We start from the raw sequence: 19,268 nt of genomic DNA on the forward strand, positions 1-19,268 counted from the left end.
AATGTGGTTAAAAGGATCAAGGTCTTCCCTGCCTCCTCCCTTCATCTGTCACACAGCCCTGCTCAGGCCCCTTTGAATTGGCAGGATGTCAGTGGAGGGGATCCCCTGTACGACATGCCTGGTCGCCTTTGCCTGGAAAAACTCAGGTCTGAATCAAACAAGGGAAGGCGTAGCGCATTGGGGAGAGAGTCAGGCTCCTCTCCATCAAGTCTGTTGTAACTCAGTAGGTGAGAGCATGTCATGGAAGCAAACAGGGCAGGAGAGCCTGTCCTTTGCGGGGCTGTCTCTGGGAGGCCTTGGCTGGCCTGCTGAAGGACGCTGCTTCCTCCCTCCCCTCCTAAAGCATTGCCTTCCTTGGGAAGTTTTCTAGGCAGAGTGGAAGCAAGATGGCCATGCTTGCCTGAAGTCATGCATAAGTAAAATCCACAGATAATTCCCAAGCTCTGCTTTAGCCATTAGTTTTCATCTTTCTTGCCACAAAACCTTTCTCCAAACTGCTAAGGGAGCAATGCTGATTGATTTGTGCCTTTCCCCTTTATGTTTCCTCTGCTCCCTCTGTCTGCTTCTGATGAAGATAGAAATTAGCTATGAAATAACCCAAGTAAGGCCACTTCTTCCGCACATAGATAGACAAGCAAGAGTCTTCAGTAATCCATAAACTAGATGATCAGGCCCAATGCCATTTACTGTTTACTTATTCATTTATTCATTCTATGCTGTTTACCCTATGCTGTTTACTCATTCATTCATTCACTCCGTGGAATCTTCTTGATTGAAGAACATTCTAGGCTCTGGGGTGATGAAATCATAGCATCTCGCTATCAGAGGTATTTAAAGTGCATTTGCAGGGGCACCTGGGTGGCTCAGTGGGTTAAAGTGCATTTGCAGTAGCGTGACCTCCTACAGACTGTAGTCACCCCAAGGCCATGAACCTGGATGGATTTGCTCGTTGGGTATGGGGTCCTCTGGGTCTGGCTTGGATGGCAGGACAGGCCGTTTGCTCAGAGTGAGAGCCCCGTAAGTGTGTGTTGTTGATGGTGATGCTTGGCCAATAACGCTAATCCCACCGTTGTCATCAGGGGATAAATCAGTCCTCGCGTGTATGAGAATTTCCCCTTGAACGTGTTTCCAAGGATGCTCAATCACACGTTTTATGGGTTCCAAGAGCTGAGGCATGATGAAAAGGGCCTTGGCAGTTGGCTGCTGGGGAGAAGTTGAGCAGAAAAGAGGGAGTCGGTGAATTAGAGCCCCGCTGCTCACCCATGCTACCCCGCGGCCGCTGAGGACCCTGGGCCTCCGCTCGGTGATCTTCAGCTCAAGCTTGCGAGTTCTTTGGTGGCCGCTCCCCTCTTGTCTCTCTGGGTGGGAGGAGGAGGTAGGCGTGGGGATGGAAAGTTGGCACCAGAGTACGTGGGACTCAGAATGGTTGTGAACAAGTGTGTAAGAGAGCAGAGGAGGACCGGGCAGGGGAGCGGCTGGGACTGGACTTGGACTCAGCAGGCCGTGGTCCTGGCCACCGAAGACCGCATGTGTGTGGCCGTGAGTCGGGAACCAGGGAGCCGCAGAGGTTGAGGGCTTGGGGCTCAGGACCTGCTCCCAGCCCCTTCTGTGTGGAGGTGCCCCAGCCTGACGGCTAAGCCTGCGCTCACACTCCTGCTTCTCAGACTGAGGCCTGGACAGAAGGACAGAAGGACTGTCAGTCCAAGGCCTGGACATGGCTGATGGCGAGGTCTTGGTACTTCAGCTGACCCTCCTCCACCGACTCAGGGATTGGGGGCGTCACAGCCCTGAGAGCATCTCCTGTGACACATCCTCTCCCCTCCAGGACCAGCCCCAGGGCCTCCAGGACAGAGTCCCCGATGTAAGGTTTAGTTCTTTGTTACATATTTTCTCTGCAACCTTATCTCAAGCTTCTGAGAACAAGTCAGGAACGTCTCCCATCATCCGAGTGTGCCCTAATGTGGGCCAGGCGTGTGACAGGGGCTACGCAAGTGCTGGGCGGACAGAGCCGGGGCTGCGCTGCGTGGTTGTGCCAGAACGGATGGGGGACAGTGCCCAGAGATGGTGTCGCCAGGCAGGATGGGCCGTCATGGTTCTGGGTCTTCTTCCAGGGAGGGGAGGCCAAAGGGATGGAGATGATGGTGAGCAAACACTAGAAGGGTGCGTGTTCTGCCCCGGGGCCTGTTGGAACGCCTTACACAGGCGCCCTCATTTAATCCTTTTTTTTTTTTTCTCATTTAATTCTTAGTACAGCCCTATGAGGTGGGTGTTCTGATTATGCCCACTTCACAGATGAGGAACTGGAGACCTGGCTTACTCCCGTGCGCCCTTCACATCTCTTCCTTGGCAGAGGCTCGAATTCCCTCCACCTCCCTGTCACTGCATTCCTTGCTCTTCCTGGCTGTTTGCTTGTCCTGCTTCCCCAGGACTGACTGTAAGTTCTGTTTGCACAGGACAAGGCCTTTCTTGAACCCTTGTGTTGAACCCCTGGTACCCGGCAGGTGGTTGGTGTGGCGTAGATGCCCAGTGCATGTGTTTGAATGAATGGATGAATGAGTGAATGAACAGACCGCAGGAGTGTCCCTTGCTCTCCACTGACGCGTTCCCCCAGGCTGCAGGCAGGGTGGTTCTTTCTTCTGTGTCTCCCCAAGGGGCCCATGAGCAGAGGGGTGCCCCAGAACCAGGCCCCTCTGTGGAAGCCGTGTTTGTTGAGCACCTATTATGTGCCCAGGTCCATACTGAGTACCAGGGAAGGGGCCCCTGCCGTCAAGGAGTTTCCAGCATCTTCTGTGGAGAAATCCTTTCCTTTGAATCTCTCCTGTGCTGCTCACGAATAGCCCCCACTTCATCTTGTAGGAGTGGTAGGAAGGGATGAATGAGGGCCATTCTCGGCAGCCTTCGCAGCCTCGGAGGACTCTGTCAGGGCCACCCTACCGCCAGCTAGACCAGCCGAAATGATTCGGTCATGCACCTTAATGCTGGGATCCTTTGCTTGCTTCTTTTTGGGAACGTGAGGTTTTGTTTGTTTGTTTGTTTGTTTCAAAATTGGAAGCATGTAAGTTTTCTGCTCAGCCTGTGGCAGACCAGGGGTCTCTTTCCATTTACTGTCTCCAGTCTTGCCTTGCCTCGCCTCGCCTCTCCTCTCCTCTGCCTGCCCAGCCACTGCCTTGTACCTGGTGTAATGTTCCCTCCTTATTCCGTGGCTCCTCACAGAATCTGACCTGCATCACATCCCTCTGGGTGCCTGGGTCTTCCCACCATCTTCCACGCTCTCCTTCCCCACTGGGACATTTTTGCAGGAGATGCCAAGGGTTTTCTGCATGGGGTGTTCTCCTGAGAGTGTGGACGTGTCTCGGCACGTGCCTCACGCCCTGCCCCAGGCACAGCTGTATATCCAACTCCAGCTCTTGGCGGGTTCTCTGTCCTTTTCCCTCCAGACACCACAAGTCTCTCCGACCTCCTGCTCGGCACCGCAGGGACATTGGCAGGCCTCGATGTCCTTGTGAACTGCACAGTAGAAAGCTGCTGAGGGGACCCTGAGCAGAGCTGCTCAAACGTGGTCCCCAGGGCATTCTGCTGCCGCCGGAAGAGGCAGCTCCTTGTATTTTGAGGCGGCGACCATAGGAAAACAAAGTATGAATGGCCATAATTTCCTGGGCTCCTGAGCAAATTTGTATTTCATTCTGATTATTGAATGTGTTGCCTAATTGTAGCTATAAAAAGAAATAGTCCATCTTCCCCATGAAAGCCTGGTGCTGGCTAATTGTTGTTTAATTAGTTGATTCCAGTGGTCGAGGGGTGAGTGTGGAATTACAATTACAAGTCCTATTATTTCACGGAGATGGCTGAATTAATTAGTGGGACAATAGGATTCCTCATTGTTGACATCTTAAGAATCCACAATAATAACTTTAAGATGGGTTGCAATCATGGAAGTTGGTAATGGATTTGTCTTCTCTGCTGGGTGAGACTGGACTTTAGGAGGACCAAGGCCTCCCTTTTTGTCCCACTCCCAGGGGTTGGATGGGAGTCTGTAGAGGCAGGTGCTCTCAGAGTTTTGGCGGGAGGAAGCAGGGAGGGATCCCACACCTGTGCTTGGCTCTCTCGTGACCTGAGTGGGTGGAGGCCAAGGGTAATGTGAGCTGGGGAAGAGGAGGAGGGAGACGGTCCAGCCAAGAATGTTCAGGGTTTGATTCAAGGTCAATGAAGAACTTTGCTTATAGCTCTGGTGATCACGGACAGCCACGCTGGCCAGGGGCTAGTGGCAGGGCTTTCGGGGAGTCAAGCAGTGACAAGGCCAAGGTCATGCAAGGAGCTCTTGGAACTGGATGGGTCCTCGGGAGCCTATGTTCCCAAAGCTCTCTCTAACTACTAGCCTGCGCTGGGTCAGAGACAAGGTTGGTTCCTGTTTGGTTCCGGATGACCTTCAGCCTTCTGCTTAAAATCTGACCTTAGCTCCTGCTGGGCATGCCCAGGTTGGGGTGGGGAGCTGGGAAGATTCTGCTCCCTCTCCTTCATTGTCATTTTCCGCCCTCTCCCCAGGAGTCACCAGAAGCATCCTCCACTCAGGATATAAAAGAGAAATATTGTACTGTAGCTTCAGCAAGAGAGGTGATAATGAGGATATAGGAGAAACTGTTTATCCAGGTAGTTAATATATGAATCATCCTGAAGGTCACGTGGTAGCTTTCTTTAAAAGAGAGATTCCTACCCTAGCCTCAGCTGCACATGTGGGCACGTGGGCCAGGGTATTGTTCTGCCCGGAATTCTGGATCTTGTTAGAGTTGGAGCCTGGAGACGTGAAGTCTGAGATGGTGGGGTGGGTGGGCTGTGGCCTCTGAGGAGAGTGGAAGGGGGTGAGATCCTGTGGAAAGCACTGAATGGGGTGATGGAGATCTCTCGGATTTGAAGGACCTTCTCCCTTCAGGTTCTGAAGACAGTTACCCAGTGAGAGCTGGACGGAAGCCCTTTCCAGGTGCTTTGTTCTGGGTGCGCAACTTCCCCTTTCTCCCACCAGTGTCCCACTCTGTTCTTCCAGGGCTGGAGGCCTCCTCCAAGGGGACAGAGGGCCCAGGGTTTCTTGGAAGGCACATCATTAAGATTTAATGGGACATTTCCTGCCAGACAGAGGGATTGTAAAATGCGACTAATTCAGATAGCTAGGGGAGCACAGAGTCATTTTGCCTGTCGGCTCGCAAAGGCCAGACATGAAATTATGCCAGTCCCCTGCTCTCCTCTCTCCAGCCCTCCCCACCTCACCCCTGGGCTGCAGCTGCGCTGTTCCCGGAGCAGCTCCTGGACAGTGGCCCACCCCACCGGCGGCCGGGTGTGCCGCACAGCCCGCAGAGGGTAGTTAGCAGCACTGGGAGCTTAATGAGGAATGCCACACCAGGCAGGGTCCAGGCAGCCACAAGCCCCTGTGCAGGGCACACGCTCCTTGGCTCAAGCCCTGGGGACTCCAGCCACAGCCCAGGCAACCTTTTGATTCCCCTGCAGTGGGTGTTCCGGAGCCTGATCTGTGAGGATCCTATCCCTTTGGCAGAGGGAGCTGAACAGCTGAAGGAAGGGAGTTGGAGAAGGGGATGCGGTATGTGTGTGCATGTGTGTGTGCACGCGCCTGCGAGAGACAAAGGATCAGAGACACACAGACAAAGGGAGAGAGAGGGGCCAGAGCGGGAGAAGGAGAGAAATAAGAGTGTGTGTGTGGGGGGGGGCGGAGTAGAAGGGCAGCGGTTGCCTTCCCCAGGGCAGGATCATTTGGTCAAGGCTGGTCTCATCTGTGAGTCTATACCCACAGGAGCCTAGAAATGAGAACAAGGAGGGACAGAGAACAAGGAGTCCCACAGTCCTCTGGGGCTCTCTGCTCTGTACCTTCACTCTCGGGAGAAGAACATGCTGGATTAGATTCCCAGGAACCCCAAGAGAGGAGGGAGTTTAGAGCTGCCCATAGGCATAAGGTGGAAACACCTCTAGAGGTGGCCTCCAGAAGGCTCTGCCTCTTACAGCGGGTGGGACCTCTCTGAGGTCACGTAAATGAGAGGCTGCTGTTGCCAACCTCACAGGGTCGTCATGGGTATTCATGAGACAACACAGCCGGAACTTCTGGGATATACCAGTAAGCTGATGTTAGCCACCTTCCCTCCCTTCTGTGAAAGAGGTGCCTAAGGCAATGTCAGACACAGGCTCGGCTCTCCTCGCAACCTGGTGTCATCAGCCTCTGGGACCCGAGGACCATTCAGGAGCTGCCCAGCAAGACATGGGGCTCGGCCCGACTTGCCAGCTGGCCCCTACCCTGCCTGTCACGTATCCCTTGCTTTCTTGCGTGGCCCAACTTTGCCCATCCCCACAGGTACCCCAAGTGAGAGGTTTGCTAATGCCGCTAGCTTGCTGGTGGCTGGGTTTGAGCCCAGCCTCAACTTCTGGGCTAGTTACTCCATCCAGAGTGGGGCTGAGGGTAGGCCATCTCTTGGGCAGTGCCAGGCCTCCCTTGTGTCTGCAGCTCAGAGGCAGACTCCTTCCTGAGGACACAGCATTTGTGGCATACCTACTTTGTGCCGGGCCCTGCCCCTAGCACCGAGGATTCCACAGAGGCTAAGGCTGGTGTGATGACTGGCTGTGAATGAAGATGATCAAGATGTGATAAATGTCATGATGAAATGAAAACCCCAGAACAGTTGAGGTATGGGGGGTTTTGGGGGGACCTGAGGGGGCATCCTTCTGAGGTGACATTCTTCTGCTCAGATGTGGAGGGTCAGAAGGAGCTCTCCACATAGGTCAAGCCAGAGCCTTCTGGGTGAGGGGAAGTAGGCTGGAGCAAAATCCCCCATGTGGGGCATACTTGGTGTCCTCGAGAGACAGAAAGATGGCCAGAGTGGCTGGCTCATGGCAGACGAAGGGAGGCTGTGTGGCGGGGCCAGAGCTCTAGGCGTGGCCTTGAGGGCTGGGCAAGAATTTGGATTTTACTCTCAAATGAGACAAGAAGACAGCAGAGTTTGAAGTAGGGAGTGACACAGTCTGATTTATATTTGAAAAAAGTGATACTGACTGCCCTTTAAGAATAAATTATAGGGGAGGAAGAATTAAGAAGCAACATATAATAGGCTGGCTTTGAGCTGATGGTGGCTTGGGCGGAGGGCAGCTCTGGCAACAGCAGAAGTCTGTTGGGTGGGATCCAGATATGTGTGCTTCCCTTTTCTGAGGAAGGTACACTTCATGTACATTAAAATGCACTGTGTAACGCGAAGTTCGATGAATTTTGACAAAGACGCACACTGTGTGACCAGAGCCACTCAAGATACGGAACGATCCCGTCAACCCACAAATTCCCCTGTGCCTGTTATCAGCCCCTCCTCCCACCTCCTCCCCCAGGCCCACCACCGATCTGGTTTTGTTCCTGTGGGTTTGCCTTTTCCAAAAAAGTCATGTAAATGGAATCATATGGTACATGGCTTTTGGAGTCTTTGCCCAATCCATTCCTTCCCTTCATGCAATGCATCCGAGAGCACTCTTTGTTACTGCTGGGTAGTATTCTGTTCTATGAAAATACCAGTTTATTCATTCACCTCTTGAAGGACATTCAGGCAGTGTCTCATGTTTGACAATGTCAGGTAAACCCTCGAGTACAGGTTTTTATGTGAGTATAAGTTTTGACTTCACCTGGGTCAACCCCAAGGAGCGGAATTGCTGGGTCATCCAGTAAATGTAAGTGTCACTTCATCAGAAACCCCAACCTGTTTTCCAAGGTAACATTTTGCATCCGCACTTAGCAATGGATGAGAATTCTAGTTGCTCTGAATCCTTGCCAACACTTGGTATTGTCCTTTTTTTAAAAAAAATAAAATGTTTTCCTCCATTCTAATAGATACATAGCAATATCTCCTTATGCTTTTAATTTGTGTGTCCCCAAACGCGAATGATGTAAGTATGTTTTCATCTGCTCATTTGCAATCCCTCTATCTTCTTGGGTAAATTATCTAAGTCTTTTGTACATTTTAAAAATATATTTTAATTATTTGACAGACAGAAATCACAAGTAGGCAGAGAGGCAGCAGAGACAGAGAGAGAGGGAAGTTGGGTCCCTGCTGAGCAGAGAGCCCGATGTGGGGCTTGATCCCAGGACCCTAGGATCACGACCTGAGCCAAAGGCAGAGGCTTTAAACCACTGAGCCAGCCAGGCCGCCCTCTTTTGTACATTTTTGTATTGCTTGTTACTTTTCTTATTATTGAATTTTGTGAGTTCTGTATATATTCTGGATGTACGTTCTTTATCAGAACTGCGATTGGCACAGGTTCTCTCCCACTCTATGGCTTATCCTTTCTCTCATGCATACTCATTCTTGCTTGCTCTCTCTTAAATCATAAGACCAAGGATATTTATGAAAATAGAACAAAGACTAAAACAAGCATAATTCTTTTATCACAGACCAATCCTCTGTTGTTCAGAGTGTGGTTTCAGAAGACAGCCTCTATGAGAATCTTACCTTGATGGACTAGATTTTGTGTTTCTATGTTTTTTAATTATAGTAAAATACACAGAGCACAAATTTAGTATCATAGCCATTTTTAAGTGTATGGTCCCGTAACATTAAATACAGGTACGTTATTATAACCAGCCTCTAGGGCACTTTTCACCGTTCAGAACTGAAATCTTCACCCGTAAAGCAACAGCTCTGTATTTCCTACTCCTCCAGGCCCAGGTGATGACTATTCTTTCTGCCTCTCTGAATCTGGCTACTCGTTAAGTGGAATCATACAATATTTATCCTTTTGCGACTAGCTTATTTAACCGAAGATAGTGTCCTCACGGGTCATCCATGTTACAGCCTGTGACAGATTTTCTTTCTTTTTTAAGGCTAAATGATGTTCTAGGGTATGTAGATGCCACCTTTCCTTTATCCATTTGTGTGTCAGTGGACATCTGATTGGCTTACACTTTTTGAAGATTTTTATTCATTTATTAGAGAGAGTGCATGTGCACACATGCGAGAGAAGGGGGAGAGGGAGAGGGAAAGAATCTTAAATAGACTCCCTGCTGAGTGCAGAGTCCTGACATGGGGCTTATGACCCTGACTGAGCTCATGACCTGAGCCAAAACCAAGAGTTGGACACTTAAGTGACTGAGCCCCTCTAGGAGCCCCTTGCTTATACTTTTTGATTGTTGTGATTAATGCTGCTATAAAATTGGGTGTAAGCATATCTCTTTGAGATCCTGCTTTCAACTGTTCTATATTTTTTTCATTCTTTGGACAGTGCCTTTTGAAGAGCGGAAGTTTGGGGTGCCTGGGTGGCTCACTGGGTTAAGCCTCTGCCTTCGGCTCAGGTCATGATCTCGGGGTTCTGGGATCAAGCCCTGCCTCGGGCTCTCTGCTTAGCAGGGAGCCTGCTTCTCCCTTTCCTCTGCCTGCCTCTCTGCCTACCTGTGATCCCTCTCTCTTTCAAATAAATACATAAAATCTTGAAAAGCAGAAGTCCTTAATTTGATAAAGTCTAATTTGTCAGTTTTTTCTTTTATGGATTGTGCTTTGGTATTGTGTCTGAGTACTCTTGCCTGATCCAAGGTCACAAATATTTCCTCCTACAATTTCTTCTAGGAATTTTATAATTTTATTTTATTTTATTTTTTTAAAGATTTCACTTATTTATTTGACAGAGAGAGATCAGAAGTAGGCAGAGAGGCAGGCAGAGAGAGTGAGAGGGAAGCAGGCTCCCCCCGAGCAGAGAGCCCGATGCGGAACTCGACTCCAGGACCCCGGGATCATGACCTGAGCCTAAGGCAGTGGCCCAACCCACTGAGCCACCCAGGCGCCCCTAGAAATTTTGTAATTTTAGATTTGATTGTTTGGTTCATGATCCATTTAGAGGTATTTTTAAAAATATGGTGAGGGGTAAGGGTTAAGGGTTTTTTTGTTCATTTGTTTGTATTTTGTTTTGTTTTGCAAGTGGATAACCGGTTGTTTTAGGACTGTTTGTTGAAAAGACTACCCTTCCTCCACTGAATGACTTTTACATTAGATAAGTTTTTGAGCTAGGATTGATAGGACTTATGTTTGGGTGTGGAACACGAGGGAGAAAGAGGAATAAAGGTTGACTGAGTTTTGGCTCAAGCATCTGGTAGGATTATGGTGCCATTTTCCAAGATGGGGGAACTTAAAGGAGAACAAGTTTGGGAGTTGAGAGTTATGCTTTGGAAAAGCCCATGAGGCATAAGAGCATTTGGCAAGGAGACAGCTGACAAAGGAGTCTGGAGTTCAGGGCAGAAGTAAAGGCTGGAGATACAAATTTTGCAAGTCACTGGTGCAGAGAGACAGGTAAGCCAACACTGAGAGTGCCATGTGCTGAGTGTAGCAATAGAGCTTTGTGCGAGGGGGGCAGGGCTCTGGGGCAAAGAGTAAGGGCGGGAGCACGGAAGGGGCTTCAAGGGGGCCAGGTGAGTGGGTCTTAATGAGCGAGTGGGAATTTGCCGAGAGAGGACCTGGGGCATGGCACTCCCGGGGAAGGATCAGAATGTGCACAGGTGTAGGAATATGAAGCGCGGGGGTCTTAGGGAACCTGCAGCGTTTGGAGCAGCCAGAGGAAAGGCACCGATCAGGAGGATGGGGCGGGGCTGAGTCTGGGAGAAGACATGGCCAACTCAGGAAGAGCTACTGTGTAGAGAGAAGAGTTTAAACTTCCTCATGGTGACCCAGGGTGAAGCAGTGACAGACTTTCTGCGAGGTCATGACCATATGCCTCTGCCCTCACATGTCTGTTTCAGACAAATAACCAGGGCCCTGGTGACAAGTGGGGACCTGGAGAGAGGAAGGGGGAAGGTCAGGGAGGAGGAGTTGGGTGCCTACGACAAGCTGATGTGTGCACTTGGCAGTGGTGGGAGGGATGGGAGGTTAGAGGGGCAGTGAGGACATTTAGGGCAAGTGCCCTCCTCTCTTAGGGCTCCCTCCTTCTGCACTACAAGCCAGTCTACCCTTCTTCTGACCTGTGGAGTGTGTTTGTCCCTCGGGATCCCTGATTAGATCAAACCCCACAATGTAGATGGTTCTCTGTGCTTTGCAATCCTGATGTGCGGTTAAAATCAAGGCACCTGCTCACTCCTGTCCACTCAGGCCGGGCAGCGAGGGGGGACCAGAGCCAGGCCTCCAGTGGACGGCGGCTGGGTCTGATCCTTCATCCATCGGCCTAATCAGACCCTGTCTGTCCTGACAGGAATACAGATGTGATGCTTCTTTTTCACTCTGTCTGAAATTGCTTTGTAATAACAGTAGGAGTTAGAGAGGCATTTTTATTGATTAAACAATCGAGGCGATCTGTCTTTACAAAACTGAAAATATAGAGGTGTCTCTTTCTCCCTCTGTATACATTACACATGCTTATTTATTAGTGGCAACAGTCTCTGCTTATAATCAAGCTGATGTTTATGATGGGCGCTGCTTTACCACGCCAGGCCGAGATGGTATAATGGGAACTGGAGTGAAAAGAAGCCTAATGAAATGACACTGACAATCACGGGTGAGAGGCCCCCGGGGAAGGCAGCGCCGGCGGGGATGAGCGGTTGGAGGGAACCACGGAGCCATTTTGATGCGGAAAAAAGGATTCTCATAATGTCACATGGACAGAACAACAGGGCTTTGGATCGGACGCCTCAAGGTTTGAATCCTAGCTCTGCCATTTATTGCGTGTGTCACCTGGGAGAAGCTACTAAAAGTCTCTGTCACCCAAAATGGGGATAATGATGTCTCATAGGATGGCCTATGCGAATCACTTAACACAGTGTTAGACCTGTGGAATTAGTACCTCGATCTTTCCAGAATGGGGTTCTAGGTAGGGCTGGGTGTGCTTGGTTTGGTAACTTGGGTAGTGAGCAAGTTCAGAGCTGCTCAGAATTAAAGTTCAGGCCCAGCTCATTCATCTTAGATCCTGCTTGCAAGGCTGGCCTGCCCTCTGGAGCCTGCTGGGTTCCTGGGCCAGGTGCTGGTTAGCTGTGGTGCTAGGGGAGTCTTCCGGGGGAGGGAGCAGGCCGAGGGAGGTGGGTGAGTCACCTTTCCAGTTGAGGGGGTGGAGCGTGGCCTTGTTGGACAAGGAGGCTGCTGCTGGAGCGACTGGCTGCGTCTAAGAGATCTTTCTAATTCCAAACTGATATGGTGTAATTGTTCCAGCCCTGCAGGGCTCTGTAGGAAAACCGCTGGCAGTCGCTTGGCTGCTGGGTTTGCTAAATCGTTTTCCTGAATTCAGTTTATCATCCTCGATTGTGAGCCTCGGCACACAGACCAGGGGCCTGCAGGCTCAGGAGGGCAGGTGGCTGGAGGTGAGCGAAACAGATGTTTGGAGTAGCTATCTCTGCTGGTGGGCTGGATTTGGCCTGCTCTTGGGGATACCCAGAATCCAGAGGGAGGTGAAATAACTTAGGTGGGGTTCTCTGCATGCTTCTGGTCCTCAGGCTTCTGGGTGCTCGGATTTGGGGTCTCTTGGGGCAGGAGCTTCTTGCAGCATGATGTTCTTGGTGTTAAAATGTTAGGGTGAGGTGACCACCCTGCCAGTCAACTGCCTTCCTTACTGCCTGGCAACTGATCAGTAATTGCAAACCTGGTACCCGCTGTGTGTACGCACCAAAGGGGATAGGGTTTCCCTGGAGTGGGTGGCGGCAAGCATTGTATAAAGTCTTCATGGGCTCATCTGGAGTAGGTTTTCAGAGGTCAGGGAGTTACTGTGAATTAACTAACCTAGTGAGGAAGGTCTTACAGCAGGAGTGGGGTTTGCAGGATTCAGTCTGCAGGGTGGTCTGGGAGGCATTTCAGAAGGTCAAGGGTAGAAGCCAAGGTCAAAGTGTCTGGAATAATGAATGGAAGAGTTTGGTGTCAGGGAAGAGTAGGGCCAGTGTTCTCAACATTTTGGCTCAGATGATTCTTTGTTATGGGGGCTGCCCTGGCATTGTAGGGTACTTAGCAGCATCTCTGACTACGAGATGTCAGTCATACCAAACCCCTGAGCCCCCAAGTTGTGAAAACCAAATATGTCTCCAGACTTGTCAGACATGTGTGCAAAGTTGCACCCCTGTTGAGAACTGTTGGTGTAGGGGATAATGAGAGATAAGAGCGAAACATTGGCCGGGTCTTCTGGAAGGGCCTTGGGTTTCTTGTTAACATTGGGATTTCAGCTCAACAACAACAAAAAAATCAGCCTGATTAAAAAATGGGCAAAAGACTTGAATAGGCATTTCGCCAAAGATGAAGGACCAATAAGCATATCAAAAGGTGTTTGATGTCACTAATCATCAGAAGTATGATCAAAACCACAATGAGGTATCACTTCACACTCATTGGGATGGCTACTATGAGAAAAATAAAAGTAAGTGTTGATAGGATATGGAGTTGTACACCATTGGTATACCACTGTGGGAAAAGAGTATGGCAGCTCTTCGGAAAATTGAAAGTAGACTTACTATATGATTTAGAAATCCCACTTTTGGGTGTAGATCCAAAATAATTGAAAGCAGGTTTTGAAGAGATATTTGCACACCTGTGTTCATAGCAGCTCTCTTCAGAATAGCCAAGAGGTAGAGGCAAACCACATGTCTATTGATGGATGAATTAATAAACAAAATGTAGCCTATGCATGGAATGGAATATTATTTGGCCTTAAAAAAGGACGAACTGTCTCATGCTACAACATGAATGAGCCTTGAGGATGTTTTGCTAAAGCCAGTCATAGAAGGATAAATATGGTATGATTCCACTCATATGAGGCATATAGTCAAGTTCCTAGACAGTGGTTACTCGGGACTGGGGAGAAGGGGCAAAAGGGAGTTGTTTATGGGTATAGAGTTTCAGTTCTGCAAGAAGAAAAGATTCTGGGGATCTGTGTCGCAACAATGCAAATATACTTAACACGACTCAACTGTGTGCCTACCATGGTTAGGACGGTAAGTTCTATGATATGTATTTTTTACCACCATAACAAAACTTAAAGGGAGTTGGGACTTTCTTCTGGAAGTAATGGGGAGATACAGGTAGATGATTCAGAGAGGTTTTGCTGTGCAACCGTCTTCAGCATTCTTCTCCAGAACCTTTCACCTCTCCAGTATGAAACTCTGTACCCATTAGATACTAACTCCCATGCCTCCCTCCCTCAGGCCATGGAGTCACCATTCTGCTCCGACTCGATAAATTTGACTGCTCTAGCTACCTCATAGGAGTGGAATCGTACAATATGTGCCCTTTCGTTTCTGGCTTATTTCACTTAGCATAATGCCTTCAAGTTCCTCCCTTTAAAAAACTGAATAATATTCCATTGTGTGGACATTTTGTTTATCCATTTATCTATTGATGGACCACCAAGAGCTTTTGCTCAGTTCCAAACTCCCTTTCCTGCCAAGGGTCCCCAAAGACAGACGCAGTGTGGGGCCCAGTGGGATGGTAATCTGAATGCAGCGGGGAGGCCAAGCGGAAGCCAATGCTTGTTCAACAGCTTGCATTGGAGCCCAAGAGTGACCCCTATCTGGTTATACTACCTTAGTGGTCCTCAGACTTTACCAAGTACCCCCGTCATGAAGAGGACTGGTGAAAACACAGGCTGCTGGGCCCAGCCCCACAGTTTCTTATTCAGGAGAGAGTCAGAAAGTTTGCATATTTATTGAGTTCCCAGGTAATATGTACACTGCTGGTCTGGGAGAGCCACTGTACTATATAATTTTAACTCATTGCCCAGGCCAGACAAAACAGTTTGTAGGCTATCGGTGTTCAGTGCCTGGCCTCTTCCTAGCAGAGCTCAAAATCCTCCCCTTAACCCTGACTTCTGAATAGTGAAGACCTGTCTAGGAAGGGCTTGACAGATTGGAGACACCTGCTTTTAGCGGAGGATAAAGTCTCCGGAACTCCTATTGGCTTAGCCACTGGAACATTCTCAGTGCTGACTACCCCATTCTCTTGAGCCTCTTGAATTAGGCGCAGCTGCTGGAGGACAGTGCTCAGAATGTCTGAAAAAAAAATGCCAGAGGCATTGAGCCTTTGACCTTTTAACTTTGGGAGCATTTCTTGTATGCACTCCCTGCCTGCAGGAGGATCTCAGAAGACAAAACATGACCCTTCCCATAGAGGATCCCCTTGGGCCTCTCACTGCCCTCCTGCCGGCCTTGCCTCTTTGTCCACAATCAAGGCTCTCCTCAGCAGGGCAGAGCGCATTGGTCTCTTTTAATATATATTTCAAAGGTATTGATAGCCTAAAGGGCCGGAGGGACCCATACACAGCCCTGCCTGGGCGGCTGGCATTTTCAGATGTAAGCTTCCGTCTCCTTCACTCCTGAAAGGTGAGAGCAGGAAGGGGCCTCAAAAGTCATTCTACCTAAACCCCCGAGGCCAGAGAGGGAGGTAAGGGTCACAGGGTCATGCAGCCAAAGGGGGGACAGAGCTGGCTCTGGACCCTGGTCTTTCTTACTGATGCATCTTGCCAATTCAAGGACGTACCTATACTGAAGGTCAAGGTCTGGGGCCAGGAGGTTTCAGTGGCCTTTCCATCCATAAAAGAATAATTCCCATTGGCCTTCTCTTCTTTCTCTCTAGTGTTTCAGCTCCACCCAGTCGTCTGCCCCTTACCCTGCTCCTGATTCCTCTCAGCTGGCCTGCCCTTACCCACAGGCCTCAGCACCAGAGTTCTTGGGTTCACCTGGCCTGGGCTGAGCATTTCCTCACAGCCTCAGACTTTGTCTTTCCCGGGGAGAGAGTGAAATCATCCTGTAGCTTCTGCCTTCCTCCCCAGAAGGGGTCCTTGGCTGTGTGGATCAGCCCGGTGGCCTGGGTCTCTGGTCCCAGACGAATTCTTGTATGGATTCCCTGCATCCTGATGTCCGGGGACCACCTGCTGCTGCCTGGCAGTTATCACCTCGCTGCTGTTTTTCTAGGCTGTGCACAGGGCCTGACATATGATTGGCGCTCAGTCTGATTGTAGAGGGATAGTGGATGCACACATAGGCTTCGTTCCTTCCCTTGAGTTGGATTTGGGTCTCAGGAACTCCAAGCCTGACCATACAGTGACTCAGACACGACTGAGTGACCCATGTCCGTGGGATCTTAGGCCCTTCGTGCCACAGGGTCACTTTTCTCCAGGCCCATCTAACCTTTATTTGGGGAGTACCTACCAATGCCAGGCACCTGCTAGGCCGTTTATGTACGTTATTGATTTTCTCAGCAGCCCTGGAGGTAGGTATCGCTGTCTTTATATTACAGTCTGGTTAAATGAAGATGTTGAGAGGTTAAGGAGCTTTTAAGAGCCTTGCCTTAACTCGTCCTCAGCTCTCTCTCTCCCTCCCTTCCTTGGCTTTCTGTTGCCTGACCCTGACCTAAGCCTTGAGACAGTCCCACATTGTGCTGGTAATTGCCAAGAGGCGGTGCGTTCAGCGGTTAAGTCACAAGAGCTCTGGCTTGTCCACGCGCGTCCTTCTTGTCTGGAGGGGTAGACTGAGGCAAGTCATCACACTTGGGGGATCCAGCTGTATCTGAGGACCCGGCTCTCTCCTCCTCCTTCCCAAGCCTCCAGCTGGGCTCTGGCAGGTGGGCCTGGGCACAACTGGGCCCCCTGCTGGGCAAGGGCGCTAATGCATCCGAACAACTCTTCAACTCCAAGTCACTTTTCCCCGTCCTCTTGGTACGGTCTCACGGTAGCCAGAGCACTGATCGTGTCAGGGGTTTAGGTGAACAACATGTTGGAAGGGTGAACCCAGATAATCGGGCTGCACCCCGTACCCCCTTCTGCTCCTCCCTTCCTCCCCTCCGCTGCCCCCTCTTCTTGGGAGTTCCGTGGGTCAGGACACTCACACACAGCTCTCCGCTGTCTTCATCCCATGCGGCCGTGGCGTTTGCCTCTGGACTGAGGCTCACAGACACCCATCTTTGGTGCCAGCAAAGGGCTATGCTTTTGTTTTGCTGGGCTGTACAGTTCCTGAGCTGGGTCTCTTTTTGAGCTCCCCTCCTCATCTGTATTTGCCGGCACAGGAGCTCCTCTTCCCATCAGATGAGTCAGGGGAGAGATCTTGGAAGAGTAATTAATTTGAGCAGATGTGTGTCAGTGTCCCAGGAAATAAGAGCTATGGGTACAAGCCACCTCTGGGCTGCTCTGACCACGAGCTCCGGGAACAGATGGGCCTCTCTTTAGGAAAACCCACGAGGTCAAGGCCGTTGGTGTTACCAAAAGACCCAACACTTTACTGAAGTCTTTGCTGCTACTTTCTTTAAAATCGGAGCTCTTTTAGTTTATGTAAGTGGTTTACAGGTCATTAGGTACTTGACAGAGGGGCTTTAGGGACAGGAAAACTTTATGTTCGAGCTTAAGAACCCGGTGCCAATTACACATCTTTTAGAGATGAAGATGAAGCATCTCAGAAATTGTATGTAAGCCCTGGGGGCCACGCTGTCTGGCTCAGACGGGGCTCCCCACAAACTTTCAGAGATGGTAGGCAGGGATTCCTACAGAAAGGTCCCTGTTTCTCTTCAGGGATGAACTCTGCGCCCCTCTCCCGACCCATCCCCTACTCAAGGCTCCACCCCCTCGGCTGTGGGGGGAGATCACCGGACTGAAAAATCAGAGTTCAGTTCATAACCTTTGAAGATTTACTATCTTATGCTTTTGTCTAGTGGACTCCCTTTCTGCACCCCAAAGCTCCCTTTCTTACCTTCTCTCAGTTGGGACCTCCCTGCTCAGTCCAGCGCCCTCAGGCTGAGCTCAGCATCGCACTCTGGAGCTGGAGGCGGACCCGGAAGGTCTGGGATGGAGCGTCCTCCTCTCTCCACCGCGACCTGCAAGCCTGCAGCCTCTGAGGGCGGGGCCTCCTGCCTGTGCTCTGGATCCCGGCCTGTCCCCTTCTCGCCCACCTCCCCGCCGGGATGGGTCCAGCAGCATATGGGGGCGTGCCCTCTTATGGGTCATCTCGGAGAAAGCCACCTGCCACTGCCTACTGAGACACTGAGCTCCAGCTCAGCTCCTTTTCTTGGCCCAGCGACTGAGAACAATGTGGGCACACTCAGTCCCCACTCCTTCACACCCCCTCCCCCACCAGTCACTCTCCTGTCCACTTCAGTCTGGTCTCTGTCCCCACTGCTCTGCCCCCCACCTCCCAGCTTGGGGAGGCCACGGGTAGCTTTCACATGGCCCGGTCCTGTGGACACTGCTCATCTTGGCTTCTCAACAGCAGGTAACACCCTCTTCTGCTTGGAGACCCTTTCTCCAGGCTCTGGACAGGATACTCCCCTGGCACCCTTCCCACCCCCTCTGCTTGTTCTTCCTTTACTCTTGTCTAAATATTGGGGGGTCCCCAGTGTTGGCCCCAGGCCTTCTCCTCTGTCCTCACTTCTGCGCCCTGTGGTCTTGCCAGGTAAGCTCACTGGTCGCCAAGCATTAAATACATTAGATACATTAAATACATTAAATACTATCCAGTGATGACTTCCAGAGTTCTCTCTTGATCTCTGGTCTTGCAGTTCTATCTGTGTACTCGAATTTTCCATCTGAATGTCCTGCAGGTATTACAAACATATATATGTAAAAACCCAACAACCCAAACTCTTGATTTCTTTTTCCAGATCTCTGGCTCCCTAAATCTTCCTCATCTCAGTAAATGACATCCACCACTTTGCAAGGCCAGAAACATGGGAATCAGCCCTGATTTCTCCTGTCTCACCTCACATCTCCTGTCCCACAAAGTCCTGCCAGCGTACTGCCCCTCGTGTCTCATATTTATACCCCTCTCTCCATCCACCCTGCCACCTACCAGCTGAGGCCTCCATCATCTCTGACCTAGGACCATAGCTTTCAGATTGTTCTCTCTGCTTCCATTTTTGCTTCCTGGTCTTCACAGAACATGGCATTTTAAAAACATAAGATGTCGCATGTTACTCCTCTGCTTCCAACCCTTCAGTGGTTTTAAGGATAATGAATAAAATCCTAACTCCTTGCTGTGCCTTATAAGGCTCTGTGTGATCCGGCCATCCATGAGATTATCTAGCCTTAGCTTATATGCTCTTCTTGATTGGTTGTCCTGCCAGCAACCCTTCCTCCCACCTTCCATTATAGCAGAGGCCCGATTGTGTTCAGACTGGGAGAATTTTTCGTGAAAGAGGTGGTGTTATTTTCAGGGGGAGACAAGCCCTTCCCCCTTCCCCCTCTACTCCAGGAGGTGACCCTGGTGAATCTGAGCTCATCATGGGATGCTGCGACTCCGTGGCCAGTGACTGGCTTCAGGGTGGGTGTGCGACTGGTTCTGTGCCTTAGGACTTTAGAAGTGTCTGCTG

The 19,268-nt window shown here is 50.4% G+C and overlaps 1 protein-coding gene across 4 annotated transcripts in view; it reads left to right on the forward strand.

The window, feature by feature from the left end:
- The window catches only part of GRIK4 (glutamate ionotropic receptor kainate type subunit 4), a 410,487-nt gene that overhangs the window by 49,443 nt on the left and 341,776 nt on the right, over positions 1-19,268 (forward strand). The window contains exon 2 of one of the 4 annotated variants that reach the window (XM_082683690.1): positions 2,249-2,434. The exons of the other annotated variants lie outside the window; for them this stretch is intronic. The gene's annotated coding sequence lies outside the window, so the exon portion shown is untranslated. The remainder of the gene's footprint in view (positions 1-2,248; positions 2,435-19,268) is intronic. 4 annotated transcript variants of the gene reach the window in all.

This window comes from Mustela nivalis (assembly GCF_964662115.1).
Source record: "Mustela nivalis genome assembly, chromosome: 9".
Taxonomy (NCBI): Eukaryota; Metazoa; Chordata; class Mammalia; order Carnivora; family Mustelidae; genus Mustela; species Mustela nivalis.